General features: G+C 47.2%; 1 long non-coding RNA gene across 2 annotated transcripts; it reads left to right on the top strand.

Annotated features, from left to right (window-relative positions):
- The first annotated feature begins 13,115 nt into the window (after nucleotides 1–13,115).
- LOC149334757 (uncharacterized) lies at nucleotides 13,116–14,657 on the top strand. Of its 2 annotated transcripts, XR_016284815.1 has the most exons (4): nucleotides 13,116–13,360; nucleotides 13,473–13,588; nucleotides 13,752–13,917; nucleotides 14,288–14,657. It is a non-coding gene; the product is annotated as an uncharacterized LOC149334757 (long non-coding RNA). The 2 variants fall into 2 exon arrangements; XR_016284814.1 differs by having other exon boundaries at nucleotides 13,473–13,917.
- The last annotated feature ends 1,938 nt before the right edge of the window (nucleotides 14,658–16,595 follow it).

Here is a 16,595-nt window from a genome sequence, read left to right as displayed (position 1 = left end):
GAGGAAAAACAAAATATGTATGTGATGTCGTAAGTTCAGATCCCTACAGGCATATTCACGGATATCCGTCGGACATCCGTCCGCGGATATCCGCCAGCCATCCGATAACGAACGTCCTTCGGACATACTCTGAATCTCCGATGCGTATGTCCGGATATGGACGTCCGTAGGCATGCCCTACGGACATCCCCACCTGGCACTGGAGATTCGGATCTTAATCGTACGTACTGCGGATATCCGTGGTTGACTGCCCACGAAACACAAAACGTCTTACGAACGTCTCGGAACAGCTTCAAATGACTACAAACGTCTTGCGCTGTGTTCAAACGTCTCATAGATGTCGACAAGAAGAAGTTTCCTCTGCGACGTCTCTTAAACATCTGCAGTCAGACGTTTGCTGTGAAACTTTGAAACATCTGTAGTCAGATGTTTTCTAGACTTGATTCTAACACGTAGAACTTGAGACCACGTCAAGGAGATGCACCAGCAATCAGCAGAGAGTTGCCACCGTGGATTAAACATGCTGTAAATCACGGCACATAAATTAGATGGCTCTCCTGCTTGACGTTTCGAAGAGCAGGCGCGCCGGTGCAAAGACCGCTCTTTGTATTCGAACACAGAAAGCGCGTTTTCTCCTACGGAGCCCGAATCACGTTCCACATCGAGTGCAGCTAACCCGCCACTCGTAAGACTGGATTTAGGTAACATATAATGGCCCTGAAAGCCGACGGTAGTTACGCGAGTGAAAAAATTTGCTTCATGTTGCGAACGCCTCTGTTACGCCTCGGCTAGCTGGCGGCAGCATGCGGATTGACAGGCGCAGCGCACGCTGCCTTCGCCGCCTTCGCCGAGCTCGCTCGCGCGGTTTATCGCGCAGATCACCCGCGCGCTATCTTTTCGTGGCGGCGTATCTTGGTGGCAATCTTTCTTGAGTCACGCTGTCACGCCGCAGCTTGCTGTTTGGTGTCGCTCCGCACGGTGGCGATGCAGGATAGTTTGCCAAAGTGGTTTTAACCGTTTAAAGCAGAAAAAATCTTATTGGAAGCTGCAAGTTCTTAGTTTTACATGAAAGTATTAGATTCGATTTATTTTTTGGTTCTTTGATGATTTGTTTATTTTTACGTTTAGAAATTTAGTACTTCATTTGGTCATTTGGCCATAGAGAAAGATATTGGTAAAGAGCGGACACTCGGCGAAATCTGGCCCCAGGAAATGACGCGTAATCCTCCTCCTCCAATAGATAATCTTCCACCTCCAGGATGGCGCCACCAGTCTTAAACGCGCGCGCGCGCGCGGGCGGGTGGCCGGCGCGGCGGCTCCAGTGATGCCAACCCTAGGGATTTATCCCTAGATCTAGGGGTTTTTTGTTTGCTTCAGGGATCTAGCGTCTTTTTGTGAAATCTAGGGATTTTGAGAGGCCGTAGAATTGCTACTCTAAGCGGCTTAATGGCAGATGTGTCTGATTATTTTGCGCTTGGAAGAGAAAAAACTGAACACTCCTAGGGGTTTTTTGTTTGCTTCAGGGATCTAGCGTCTTTTTGTGAAATCTAGGGATTTTGAGAGGCCGTAGAATTGCTACTCTAAGCGGCTTAATGGCAGATGTGTCTGATTATTTTGCGCTTGGAAGAGAAAAAACTATGAAAAATGCTAATTACTACTCCTTTATTTTTAGTATTCTGCCGAACCGAGAGAGGGCGAAAGCAGTTCTTCAACGCGACATTATCGACTGCTGCACAGGGAGCAAAAACGAAACCATGTGAATTTCAAACTGTTTAACGTGCGTGCCATCTCCGGCGCTTCGAGTGACTGCTCCTCTACGAAATACGAAGTTGAATTTTGACTTGTAGTGCCTGGATCAACGCGCTACGTTTACGCTCACCGCTTACCTTTACCAAAAAGTGCCACAATTCGCATTCTCCACGTATGCTAGACCACTTGATTTAAACGTGGTGTTCAACCAAAAAACACATTCAAAGTTGTAAGAAATCACTGATTTTGTAATTACCAATCTTAAGTCTGTATCATCGCTGTGTAACTATAATAAGATTACATTTTTGGTTATGTCAGTTTCTCGGGACGTCAATCCTTAGTAGCTCTAAAACTATTTGACGGTCTTTGATTGGGACTATGATTAATAAATAACTGTGCGGTGAGATACCCCATTTCACCGCTTCTGAACATTCTCTATGAGGCGAGAAGGGTTCTTTCATTAATTCAAACATTTTCATCTTTCTGTGTGCCTCTTAAAACAATCTTTAAAACAACCCTTAATGGTGTCTGAATAAAATACTTTCATGTGTTGACGGGGCTTAGCAGAAAATGCCAGTTCTTTCAACTTGGTATCAACTGCATTTATTTTTCGAAGGGTTACATAGGTTCTTTGCGCGTAAAGATAAGCCGGCTGAAGGAGCAGCTCAAAAGCCGGTGCGGTGAAACAGGAGCCGTCTGCTCGTGAGCGTCGTTGCTCTCTCCAGTGACCATACGGCTCTGTAAAAGCTGGCGCCATCTGTGGGCCCTCTATGTAAGGGAAATCTACAAAAAAAGTGCAGTTGTGGCTAACACGCTTTTATTCATGTCTGACAAAATGTATAACCAATACACGAAACAGTGAACGGCGCTGAGACTTTGTTAAAGCTCAAATGGTCGCATTAACAATTAAACAATTATAGGCTAGGGATTTTTCTTCAATCTAGGGATTTTTGGGGGTTCAATCTAGGGACAAAACGTTGACCTGAGTTGGCATCACTGGGCGGCTCAGACCCATCGGAGCAGCAGACAACGGAGCGTCGTGGGGGCAGTTTTGTGCGCGTAAAAGCGTGCGGCGTATTTGTTCGTGCGGGCACACCGCAACTTTTTTCGTCTCTCTTGCCCTTCGACGCAGAACTTCTCCTGTTTATGACGGCGGCAAGGTGAGAAATGTTTATTTGTGGAAGTACGCTGTATTTCATGCAATTTAGGCGGCCGCGCCGGCCGCCGTTGCCTGTCTGCAGTTCGTGAAGCGGCGCGCTCGCTCTGTGGCCAGCCGGCTGTTGTTCACGGCATTCTTGCAGTTTGTGACAACGTCAAGGAAGGAATGTTTTGTTTTTGCAAACGTACGCTACATTTCAAGCACTTTATGCAAAATTACGCTGCATTCGACAAGTGACAGCGCCGTAGCCAGCATCGCACTACAAGAAGGGACGCACGGACATCGTGGGACCTTTTGGCAGCAGTGGCAGCATACCAACACCCTGTGCACAACGTAACCAGCATACTCTGCCCTTTTTGCAGGTTGGTCTCGAATTTGTCATTTTTTGCATAACAGATCGTACTTAGAGCCGCTGCCACTGCTGCCCACTATGCCTCCTTCTGAAAGTGTTACATGCTTGTGTTGTGATGAGGAATGTACGGAGAGTGAAGGGATACTTTGCTCGGAATGTAGTTACCGATATCACTTCGGAAACTGTTCGAATGTGTCTGAAAACACATTTAAGTCAAAGGGCGAGTCTTGGAGAAACGCATGGCGTTGTCCCACTTGTAGAACTAGTCGGTCGAGGGGTGCGCAAGAAAGCAAGCCCAAGACCGAACCCGACTTTTCAGCTCTTTTGGTTGCCCTGCATGAAAAGGTGGACGGACTCGTAACACTCAAGCATACTGTTGAAAGTATCGAACAATCAGTTCAGTTAATGTCCAGTCAGTATGACGAGATACTGGCACACATCCGTCGTCAGGACAAAGAAATAGGCGAGCTGAAGAAACGTGTTGACAAAATCGAAAACAGCGAAACAACAAGTGATAAAGCTGATATCATGAAGGAAGTTGATCAGCTAGAATGGCAGACCAGGAAACTTAACCTTGAGTTTCATGGCATCCCCGTAACTGACAGAGAAAACCTGCTGTCAAAGGTAAATGAAGTAGCAAGAAAGATTAAGGTCCCGGAATTAACCGATAACGACATTGCTGCCATCCACAGGCTACCCGCGGCAAAGGGTAAGGTGCCAGGGATCATCGTCCGTTTTGTTAGGCAGTCGGTAAAGGAAGCAATTCTAAACCAAAGAAAGGAACTGAACACTCCAAATGAGCCACGCCACATCCTTGAGAACCTAACGAAAAGAAACAGAACATTGCTGTCCAACGTGAAAAGCTGGGCACTGATACATGGCTTCAAGTATGCGTGGCATCGAAATGGGAACGTCTACGTTCGTCAGACAGACGGTCAAAACGCTATCATCATTCGCCATCAAAGTGATTTAGATAAGCTTGCTTAGGTCCCTCGATCCCCGATTTTAACCATGGCTCCAAAGTTCACCATGGCTGACGCAAATTACGTTTTGCCATCAGATGTTTTGACGTTATCTGCCAAGGAATACTCTAATTTTCTTAAGTTTTTTCATCTCAATGTGCAATCCGCGAAAAATAAAGTCGCTGAACTTGAAACATTGTTCGCCGAATTCCAGTCCCAATTTGACTTTGTGATGTTAACGGAAACTTGGTATGTTGACAATTCAAACACCTTGAATTTGAATTTGTACAGTAATTTTCATCTGAACAGAACTGTCGGTCGAGGCGGTGGAGTTTCAATAATGATAAAAAGGGAACTTTCGTGTGAACTTTTGTCGGCCTATTCATGCATCCATCCAGATTATGAAATTCTGTCATTAAGATACGACAAAACCATTGTTTCTGTTGTTTACCGCCCCCCATCTGGAGACCTTCGCAATTTCTTTGCCTTGTTGGAATCTTTTCTGGCCTTCGTTGGTGATAACATGTACGGTGTTGTACTTGGCGGTGACTTTAATATCAACATGCTAGCTGATACAGCAGCTAAGCGAGAAATGGAACAACTCATTCAGTCCTTCGGATGCACAAATGTTATCAGCTCTCCTACCCGCGTTACCACCACGTCTGTGACGCTTCTTGACTTATTCATAACAAATAGATACACATCATCATGCAAAGCCGGTGTAATATGCACAGATATTAGTGACCATAATGCCATATACTTCTGCGTTGAGAACAACAACGCACGTCCCAAGAGCGCACCTGTTTTTTACCAAGAAATAACACCTAAAACTTTAGAACTTTTTAGACACGTAATAAACAGCTTCGACTGGAGGAATGTCCTCCGAGAAACAGAACCGGATTCTGCATATAACTTATTCTTGAGTAATTTTGTGAGATTATATAATTCTACGTTCCCTCAGAAGCATCTAAGGCAGTCAAAAAAGATCCGTAAGCCATGGATAACACCTTGTTTGCTCACCAGAATCCTAGCAAAAGATAGGATGTACAAGAAGTTCCTAAAAACACGTGATCCCAATTTCTTTAAAGCATACAAAACTGTGCGTAACAAATTAAATAAAGACATCAGAGCTGCTAGAGATGAATATTGTCGCAATTCCTTCTCTAATCCAACATCAAGGACCGACATAACTTGGAAAAAGCTAAACATGTTACTAAAGCCTAGCAATCCAACTCAAGTTAAAACACTTATTCACCAAAATGAAGAATGGTCTGGCAAGAAGTTAGCAGATGGATTTAATGACTTTTTTGTGGAACTGAAAAGAAATGAATATGATGAAATGGCTTTGAATTACATAAAGTGCACCGTGGATCACACCTGTTTCTTAAGTCCTGTTACAGAGGCTGAGGTAGTGTCAGTATTTCTGGCATTAAATAACAGCGGAAGTAGCGATGCTGACGGTATTAAGATTAAACCTGTGAAACATGTCCTCGACATAATTGCACCCTATATCACACATATATTTAACCTTTGTCTAGTCAATGGCGTGTTTCCACAGAAGATGCAGACTGCGAAGGTAACAGTTGTATACAAAAAGGGAGATAAAAATGACTTTGCAAACTATAGGCCATTGTCAATATTGCCTGTTTTCTCCAAAGGGTTTGAAAAAATAATTTTGTCCCGGATGAATAACTTCTGTAATAAGCATAATATAATGACACCTTCACAATTTGGATTTCGGAAAAATCTGTCAACGGAACTCGCTTTGTTAGAACAAAAAGAATTCATTTTAAACTCTTTCGATGACAATTGCTTAGCTTTAGGAATATATGTAGATTTTTCGAAGGCCTTTGATCATCTTAACCACATGTTACTGCTTAAAAAGCTTCAGGTATATGGTTTCCGTGGACAATCCTTGTTACTTTTGAGCAGTTATCTAAGACATCGACAGCAGTATGTAGAATTAAACGGTCACCGATCAGATGTCAAAGCTATCTTATCTGGTGTGCCCCAAGGCAGCATCTTGGGCCCATTCCTTTTTAATATATATGTGAATGACATAACACAAATATACAAAGAAACAAAAATTGTAATATATGCAGACGACACCACCTTGCTTTTTTCCGGGTCATGCGCCTCATCTATGATTGCAAAAGCAAACACAACGCTTACTCAACTTGAAAAGTGGACAAGATTTAATGCCCTCAAGATTAATACCTCAAAAACTAAAGCTATTATTTTCCGCCCCAAGAACAAGAACATCCAAAATAATGATGGTATATTTCTTGATAATTTTAAAATAGATGTTGTTAGCTCTTTCAAAATACTAGGTGTATTTTTCAATGAGAAAATGACTTGGGACGAGCACATAAATTACATAGCATCTAAACTGTCCCGTGTCATAGGAACAATTAACGCTCACATAAAACATTCTCCCTGTAAATGTGAAAATGCTTTTGTATAAGTCATTGTTCTGCTCGCATCTTAATTACTGTCACTTGGTATGGGGAAATACATCTTTCACAAACCTCCGAAAATTACTTACCCAACAAAAAAGAATTCTTAGAATAGTATATAATGTAGCATATGACCACCCATCCAAACCACTTTTCGAGAAAGGGGACATAATGCCAATTAATGATTTATATGCATACTACTTACTCTTTAAATACAAAACCGAAAATAAAAACAATACTCCTTTCATTGCCACACTGGCTTCATTATGCAAAAAACACGCATCGTACAAAACAAGAAACAACGAAATATGGCACATTTATGCATACAGAACAGGGTATGGCAAACAGATGCTTAGGTATAGTCTACCGCACTATCTCAACCTCTGCCATAGTCACAACATGACTGTTGAGCACTCGAAAAAAAAAAGAGTTGCAAAACTTTGTTTCAAGTATATGTAACCGGGTGTAACTTTGAATTGTAATTTCTGTAATTTTGTATAATTTTTGTGGTTGTTATTTTGTAACTTCTAAATTGTAATTCCTGTAATTGTGTTTAAATTTATGTTATTACAATTTTGCAATTTGTAATTTTTGTGTAATTTTGCCTTTACGTTTGATTTTTACAGTGTTACAGTTGTGTCAGAAAATAGGTTCTGTTCATGCTTCCTTTATTTCGTTAGTATTACTGCCACGTTTTTTCTTTTTTTCTTTTTTTTTTCTTTCTTTTTTTAAGTTTTGCCGGTATGCTGTTATGTTGTCTGCATATTTTCCCTGTACAAGTTATATCTATTTTTGGGGAGGCGAGAGCTCGTCAAGCTACACCCCTAGCTTTTTCTCTCTGCCTCCCTCATCCTTGTGATGAAAAATAAAGGCATTATTATTATTATTATTTCGAGCACTCTAGCTTAGTACGAAGGCGCAGTTGTGAAGGGCGCGCGCGCGCTGTGTCATGCTACGCCGTGGGCGGGAGCGGCGGGAGGAATGATGCTGCATGATGTAGCCTCGCCGGTCGGTGCGTAGAAACAAAAAACCTGCCCACGGCCTGTGGCCCGACGCGCTGTGCCTAGCGGTTAGTTGTGCTTGGTTTCGCGCTTTCTCGGGACGTGACGTTTTTGTATGGCCCCAGACAATATGTAACTTCTTTTGGGTGACATTTGTCGGTGTAAGGTTAAAATGTACTTTTTTGAAAGTGTGCGAACGGCGAAGACGACCGTTCCCGCGCAGCAAGTACGGGACCGTAGTTTTCAAGACTGGTGGAAAAAAAAGGTGACGCACGAAAAGCTCAAAAACTTTACTCTTGTAGTACTTATGTATGTATACGTGTGAAAGACTCCGTTATCTGCGCTCGTGGAAACGCACATTTGATATTTGATATTTGATATTTATTTACCACCACAATATACATGGTGACAGGGTGCCCATAGTAAAAGCGGCCTCTTGGACCGCTTGACTTGGCCATGGACACCCAGCTGCGAACTTTTCGCCCGTGCATTGACAACACAGGAATGCGCTTTTGAAAACCGGCAAAAAAAGGCAACGCGTCGGGCTTTCTAAACTCTAAAGAGCTTGAGAACCAAGAACTGTTCCGCCGATAGTTTAATTTTCTATGCTTCTTAAAACATACGTGGCACCCGTGTATTTCTCAGTGCTCCTAACATATTGTGTACTTCTGGTTCGTAGTCCGTGTTGTGGCCGTCCACCTAGGTTTTAGAAGATAGACAATAACGTCGGGCGGGTGCCGCCGCGGTGGCTCAGTGGCTATGGTGCTCGGCTGCTGACCCAAAAGACGCGGGTTCGATCCCGGCCGCGGCGGCTGGAATTTCTTTGGAGGAGAAATTCTAGAGGCCCGTGTACTGTGCGATGTCAGTGCACGTTAAAGATCCCCAGGTGGTCGAAATTTCCGGAGCCCTCCACTACGGCGTCTCTCATAGCCTTAGTCGCTTTGGGACGTTAAACCCCATAAACCAACCAACCAATAACGTCGGGCAATGTAGAAATGCTTGCAGAAAGCTGATTGGTATCTGCCGTATAGTAGGGTATGTGTATTGTACTTTGCGCAACGACGTTCAGCACGCGAGGTTCGCAAAAACATTTGACTCCGCTCGTAATTTCGTTCCCTCGCCGCTTTCGCACCTTTTCACTGTTTACAGAGTTACAATATAAGGAGACTGAGAATGACCTACTTGCTAATTTTTCAGGTGATGCCACCCGTCGGCAACACCTGCTGTGTGCCGTGGTGCCGCAAAAGGATCACCTTGAGCAGGAGGCCAGGAACCATCTTCTTACGCATCCCACGGCTTTGTTTATGTTGCACAGAATAAATGTTCTTATTTCACACAAAACCTGGTGTCTTTTGTGGAGTGCTAATATTTGGCAAAGGCTGTGATGCAGCTGCGTTCACGGCTTGTCAAAAGCACTCGAAATCTAATTTTTTTTTTTTTTTTTTAATGCGATGTTTATTGCCTCAGGGCATAAAACGGCATGTAATGATAAATGAGGATGCCTAAATGAATGAGTAAAGGTTCGCTGATCTAATGAAATCGAGCAGTGAACGATGATGAGGTCCTTGTGTCCAAGCGGTGTATGACGCACTGTTCTCGGGCGAAAGACCCGCTGCCGCCAGGTGCCGAATTCTTGTAGGCTTCAGCGCCGGGCAAACCCACAGCAGGTGGTGAATGTCGGCCTCAAGATTTCTGTTCTTGCAGACTGGACACCCGGGGCGGGGAAATACACCTTCAAATTGCGGCCACTTTCGTGTAACGGCTGGAGTTAGGGCAACCCCGACCCGGATCCTCCGAAGCGCAACCTCCTCAGCACGGGTAAGACCACGGGGGAGGGTTACCGCACACGGAGGGATTAGAGCACGTGTGCGGCGCCGGAGGTGTTCCTTTTTTGTTAAAAGGAGGGTGGTGTCATCCAGTGTTAGGACTCGAGGCGAAGACGAAGTTGGGGTCACAAGGTGGGACGCAGAATCTGCACGGCTTTGCGAACTCAGGAGGTCTCGTGGGACCCACTGTATTCGGACTGGCTGCGGGATGCGTGCCGCGAGACGATGGATGTCCTGGCAAATGCCTGGGGTGCGACTGACGCGTCGTAGTAGGCGTATGACTTGAAGAGCGTCGGTGCGGATGACAATGCGAGCCGTAGGTAGTAGGGGAACGGCGGCCACTGAGCATAGTGCCTCTTGAACGGCAAGCATCTCCACACAGAAGGAGGAAGGAGGTTCTGGGAAGCGAAACCTAGACGTTTTGTTGAGGGCAGGCTTGCAAGGGCAGTAAATTGCAGTAGTGGTTTCGCAAGCCTGGATGCCTGCGTCAACGTATAAAACGATGGAGCCATGCGGCAGATGGGCGTCTTCTTGTGTAATTCGTTCGCGAAACGACGCCGCCGCGAGGGTAGATGATGGCCGGCGTAGATCTGTTGGTTTATTATCGCTTAGCTGCACAAAATGCCAGGGAGGGAGAACTGGCGGAGGCGGCTGTCGAATGGAGTGCGAGGAAGCATACGCCCTGAGTGCACACGTTGCGTGTGTAAGGTTAGACTTAAGCCGGCGAGCATCACGTCTTTGCTGCACCAGCTCATCTAGAGTATTCAGCTGCGCATGTTCTTGGAGCGCCACGATCGGGGTTATGCGGGGAAGGCAAGTGATGACCCTCATTGCCTCTCGATTTACGGCTTCAAGGCGATCCCACTGAGCCCTCGTCAAATGCTGGAATTGGGCTTGGTACACGAGGCGCGGTTGCACAACCGCCCGCACCAACTGCCTTGCAACATGAGAGCGGGCGCCGCCTGTTTTAGGAGCAATTCGTCTAATCAGACCTAACGCCTGAATCGCTTGCTTTTTAGCTCGAGAAAGCCAAGCAGTCCCTGTTCCTGACTCGTGAATCGTCAAGCCCAATATTTTGACTATCGAACTTTCTTGAAGTGGAGTTCCGGATAGATGGGCGCGGCGTATGTTAACATTCAAACCGCGCGCCCCTGAAACCGGAACAGGAAGTCGTCCCAGGCAGCACGGCGCAGCGCATGCAGACATTCAAACTGCGCGCGCCTGAAACCGAAACCGGATGTTATGAGACTCCGCCCGCTTGGTGCGCTGCAGTCAAATGGGCCGCGCGACGCCAGCGCCGCAGCGGCGAGCAGCGGAAACTCGGGGCGGCGCCGTAGCAGACGCCCTGCTAGCTTTGTGTGCACGCGCGAGGCGCAATCTTCGCGTTGACAGACGCGGTCTCGGCGAAGCAAAAAGGAGGTAGTACGAAGGCCGTAATGTAAAAACCAAAGCGTATGTACACGGTGATCCACTCTTACCGCGAACACGCGAGTATGCGGCCGCGCTCTTCGGAGAGCCAGTGAGTCTGTCCCTACCATCCACGAAAAAAGTGGCAGACGACGCGCACGCAAGTCGCTCGCTGCTCGATTTTCCAGCCTTGCGACTGCGAGTCGCAAGCCGCTGAACTAATCGGCGAGACAGTCGAGCTTTTGGCAATGACGCCGTCCGCGGACAGTCGAGCTTTCGGCAACGACGTCGCCCGCGGCCACGCCGGGCGACGAGCTGCGCTGCTCCCTCGCTGCCGTAGTCGTCGCTAAGCCTAACCATTTCGCATCGCGATGCTGCAGCTGAGGGCACTTCGGAACTGGCCAGCGCTGTAATAAAGGTGCTACTCGCGTCACCGTTTTACTATGTTCACCGTCACATAATAAAACAAAGACGTGATCGATTTCCGTGATGCCTTTAACTGCGGAGCCAGGTGACAACAGGCGAGCAGCACTGGGCATCATCAGCAAAGCGGCTTTGGAAAAGAAATATGCTTGTATCGCAGTTATCACTTCTACAAGCAGCTCGGTATTGGCCAACGATCCTCAAAAATGATTCATTTTTGACGTTGCTCTACTCCAGGGTTTGGTATGAACGCGAACAAACAATATTAGCGTATTTTTCTGACGGCGGCGGCAGGCCGGCCCTGAGAAGAGCGCCGCTGTCGCTGTCATCATGACGCTTATACGACTGCGGTGCACATCAATACCGTCACGACATCCTCCTGGTCGCCGTAGTGCATTGCGAATCGCACCGAGCGCGAGTGCAGGAGACGCGGTCAAAGCAGACGAAATTCTCGAAAGCGCGCAAGCAATGTTATTCCGGAGAGTTTTCGTTTCAAGCGAGAAGGCGACCCGCAGGTCGCACTTGCAAGTGCGAACAATGGTGGTCATATGTTTAGGGGTTCCCCAAGGTGGAGTAGAATGTTGACGAACTGTTGCCTGGTCGCATGTCCTTTCGACTCGCACGTAAGTGGGTCGCCCTGCGCATCGCATGCAACAACTGACAACTACGATCAACAAGTGTCTCGCTTTATTTCGCAGAGCTGATAGTACTTCGCATATTTCGAGCACATAATTATACAGGGGACTTACCTCTGGTTACATGTCATACAGTACGACGTTAATACTCACTCGAGAAACGCATTTTACAGTCAAATGGGCCTCCTCATCGTCGATCGTCTGCTCCACACAGTAGACGCGACTAATCAGTTTCCCTCCTTTAATTAAGTTTGCATTGCAGTACTGCGCGTCAGTCTGAACGATCGTACTGTGGCTCATGCAGGCGACACATCGCGACAGCGCTGGCGCGCGCACGTGCAAAAAAGCGCGCGTACAAAGAAGCGTGGTGAAAGCAGCGCGAGCAGCGCCCCAGTTTTTACTTTTCTCCCATAGATGGCGCTGCCCATCAGGTGTACGTAAGCAGCGCCACCCGGCGATGCTTTGGGAGCCTATGGGAGTGTCCGCTCTTTACCAATATCTTTCTCTATGATTTGGCTTTGCAGATGCTAGCGATAGCTACGCGCGCGAAGCTGATGCTGCGCACGTTGTAGTACGTTTCGCTGCGCACTTTTTTCCGCGCTGGTTGGCACGCCGCTGCAGTTCGCAGTTTCCTCTTTTTCTGCGGTATCGTTTACTACCAGTGCTGCACTGAGATGTGAGCCTGGTTTTCCGCAAAAGTAAGTAACCTTCCATTTCTCTTCTGTGGTGAAAGCGTCGGCTTTGCCGGCTAAGCCACTAACGCGCCTGATTTAACCTTTGGTTTACAAAGCACAAAACAGTATCAGCCAGTGTTTTAAATACCAAAGTGCAGCGTTGAATATATTAAAACAGAGCATTTGCATGTATTTGAGCGTTTGTTAAGTGGATACAGCTAGGCTGCTCTCGCATGCGAGTTGCTTTCTTTACCAAGGCGATGACAAGGTGAACAAAGCTTCAAACCAACCAGCTTTGTTTAAGCGTACGTTGATAAGGCGCGAATTTTTTCCTACACGGTTTTATTCTTGCCAAGTACATGCATCTGTCCACCTGTGCTCCAATTCTCCTTGCTGTGATTGCCGTCAGTGAAACTCGCGTTAAAAAGGCGTTGGTTATCTTAACTGCGTCAAGCTTTTATTTCCTTGCGATTGAGAGCCCCGGCACAAAGGTAGTTTACTCAGTGGTGCTGCTCTGTATGTGTGCAGGCTGTTTGACAGTGCAGTGAAGTACTACGGCTCTTTGCAGACATGGCAGCTTTTATTTTTTGGAAAACCATTGCACCGTGCACAGCTGGCGTTGTCCCTACTTCACTGTGTACATTTCGTTCTGGGTACAGGCTGTTCAACAGTGGTTTTCAGAAGACCTCCTTGCCTGCTCAACTTCTCAAGTTTTGGTAAGCACACTTTGCAGCTGACACCTTTTCTTTCACTTCATGATTTCTTGTATAGGTCTAGGCTCTTTACTAATGTTCATTCCACAAGCCCGATTATTTGTTTGTCCTTTAGAACTCCAACTGTTGGCCGGAGGAGCAAGGACCTGGTCTAGTTTCACGCAAATTAATAGCAGCATCTTGTACTTGGTTGTTCAGACGACTTTGCCTGGAGATTGTTTCAGTTCTGAGGTGGGAACCTGGACTAATGCTTCTTGTGCAGTGGTTACTTATCAGAGATTACTTATCTCTTGCCCACTGTTTGAGCTTCATCGTACAGATTAGAAAGGGCTTCTTTGGCAATGCAGTGTTAGGAACCTTATACACATGCACTTTTATTTGTCTTATCTTTCAGATGTGCCCTGTGTGGCTGTCAAGGTAAGGTCCAAGATTTAACACATCTCTGGTGTATACTGAAGTGATGCAGGCATTACCAGGACAGCAGCATCTCTGCTATGTTTTCATGCGACGGGTGCAAGATGTCAAACATCAACCATTTTTGATTCAGCCACATCTTGCAGGTAAGAGAAAGCCTGTTTGCAAGATGCAGCTTAGGAGGTTCTATGAGTACAGTGTGCATCACAGTAAGGCAATGCACTTGCTATTGACTGCTTGGCTTTCAGTGTCCATGCACGCTGTTTGAATTTTGCTTCTGTTAAAGGCCTCCACAGTGATTGACTTCTTGAGTTTATGGTGAGCCGTAGCACTCTGCTGAAATGCCGCTTGCAATGACATCATATGCATATATGTTTTTGGTTAGCTTATTTTATTGCCTGTGCTGTCACTCCTTGCCATTTTCTGGTCTTATTTGCTTCCGACTCCTCATTGGCCATTCTACATGCACCTGACTGACTGTGCTTTTGGTTACTCTAATATTTTTCACTTCTGCAGGCTGCTGAACAGAGCTGGATTTGACTTCCCCTTGTTACCGTCTAGTTGGCATCCTCCTTGCAAGAAAAGCGATGTTTGGAACACCTAGCGAGCTCTTCATTGCCATCCACATCACAGCAACTTGATCATCAGCGCATCCGTTGTGAACAAGGCCTGGGGCCAAATGAATTTTTGATTTAACAATTGGTTGCTGCTCGGCACTTTCCCGCCATCCAAGTGCTCACCACTGTAATGTCAGCCAAACCAGTGAAGCTACCTCCTCCATGGCTTCTAACATTAATTTCCTGGTCCCTTTCTTTTATTGTGTGGTTGTATGCACTGGATTCAATAAAGAGTAACGCAGTGACTGAAAAGTGTGCTAGCACATGCATTTATGGCTCATTACTACAGCCATACATCCCTTGTAATGTGGGCTTATTGTTTGGGTCATTGCAAATCAGCTTTGAGTTCATTTTTGAGTGTATACCAGAAAAATGAACTGTAACATTTTTAAAGATTTAGAGGGTTTAAAGGCAGCACTAAAAATCAGTCTTGAAATGCGCAAGATATTACAGGCACCATTTCGGAAAAAAAAAGGAACGTCTAAAAAAATTCTAGAAAAGTTCTACCTCAGAAGTTTTCTAGCCGTATACAAGCGTAGCGTTAGCAGAGCTAATAGAGGGCTAGTAAACGTCTAAGTCTAAAACACTGCTTAGATGAAATTTCTTCTAGATGTCAAGCTTTTTTTTCCGATACTTTTTTTAGACGTCTATTAGCGCTTTTTGTGTTTCGTGGGTGGGCACTTACATACCCAGGACGTGACAAGTATAATATTGTTACGTGGCCCGAAGTCTATGTCGGACGACCACACCACAAGGACGACCACAAGAACGACCGGAGCACAGGGTCCAGATCACAGCTAGCCTCGAGCGGCAAGCGCGCACACACCGGGCACTTCCTCTGCGTCGTCTTCACGGAGATTATCCGTTGCATGGCCCCCCGGTCGGAAAAGCACCGTCTCGGTGCTCATCAGGGCAGTGAGGGGGACTGCAAGACGTAGGGCTTGAGGCGAGAGACGTGCACAACATCGGTCTGATGCTGAGAGGACGTGGCATCGGGGAAGGCCGGAGCGATCTCGTAGGTGACTGCGGTGACTTGGCGCAGGTCACGGTACGGGCCGATGTAGCGGGACAGAAGTTTTTCAGAGAGCCCCACGCGGCGAGATGGCGACCAAAGCAAGACGAGGGAGCCAGGGGTGAAGGAGACCACACGGTGACGGCGGTTGTAGAATTCCTGCTGAGAGGTATGGGAAGCGAGGAGCCGGGAGCGTGCGAGTTGGCGAGCGTGGTCAGCGCGGGTAATGGCGTCGTGGGCGTATGCAGAAGGCGGAGCAGTAGAAGTGGGAAGCAGCGTGTCCAGAGGCAGCAGGGGCTCGCGGCCATACAAAAGATAAAAAGGGGAGTAACCGGCAGTGTCATGGCGGGAGGAGTTGTAGGCGAAGGTCACATAGGGGAGAGCGGTATCCCAGTCGCGATGGTCCGGAGAAACGTACATAGCCAGCATATCGGTGAGAGTGCGATTGAAGCGTTCTGTGAGGCCGTTCGTCTGCGGGTGGTAGGCGGTGGTGAGCTTATGTTTCGTAGAGCACGATCGAAGAATGTCAGCGACAACTCTGGACAGAAAACATCGGCCTCGGTCGGTCAGAAGTTGACGGGGAGCTCCATGATGTAGGATAAGGTCGGTCAAAAGAAAGTCGGCAACATCAGTAGCCGTACTGGTGGGCAGTGCGCGTGTGATCGCGTAACGGGTAGCGTAGTCTGTGGCAACAGCTATCCATTTGTTGCCCGAGGCGGATTCCGGAAATGGTCCCAAAAGGTCTAAGCCGACGCGATGGAAAGGTTCGGGTGGGACGTCAATGGGCTGAAGCAGACCGGCTGACAGAGTGGTGGGGCGTTTCCGGCGCTGGCACTCATCGCAGGCAGCCACATAGCGGCGTACACAGCGGTAGAGGCGCGGCCAAAAGAATCGACGACGCACGCGGTCATAAGTACGGGAGACACCCAAGTGACCAGCAGTGGGAAGATCATGCAGCTCGTGGAGGACAACAGTGCGAAGGTGCTCGGGGACAACGAGAAGGAGGTCTGGGCCATCCTGGCTAAGGCTCCTGCGGTATAAAACTCCATCACGGAGCACAAAGCGGCGCAGCGGAGGGTCGAATGGGGCGGTGTTGAGGCAGTCGATAATGGAGCGCAGCTCGGCATCGCGGCGCTGTTCTTCGGCCATGTTAGCGAGGACAGAGAGGGAGCACAGAGCATCCACGCTGTCAGTG

This window comes from Amblyomma mixtum, chromosome 8 (assembly GCF_055824585.1).
Source record: "Amblyomma mixtum isolate Tamu chromosome 8, ASM5582458v1, whole genome shotgun sequence".
Classification (NCBI taxonomy): domain Eukaryota; kingdom Metazoa; phylum Arthropoda; class Arachnida; order Ixodida; family Ixodidae; genus Amblyomma; species Amblyomma mixtum.
The sequence above is the reverse complement of the archived record's forward strand: the minus strand, read 5'-3'. Positions and strand labels throughout refer to the sequence as shown.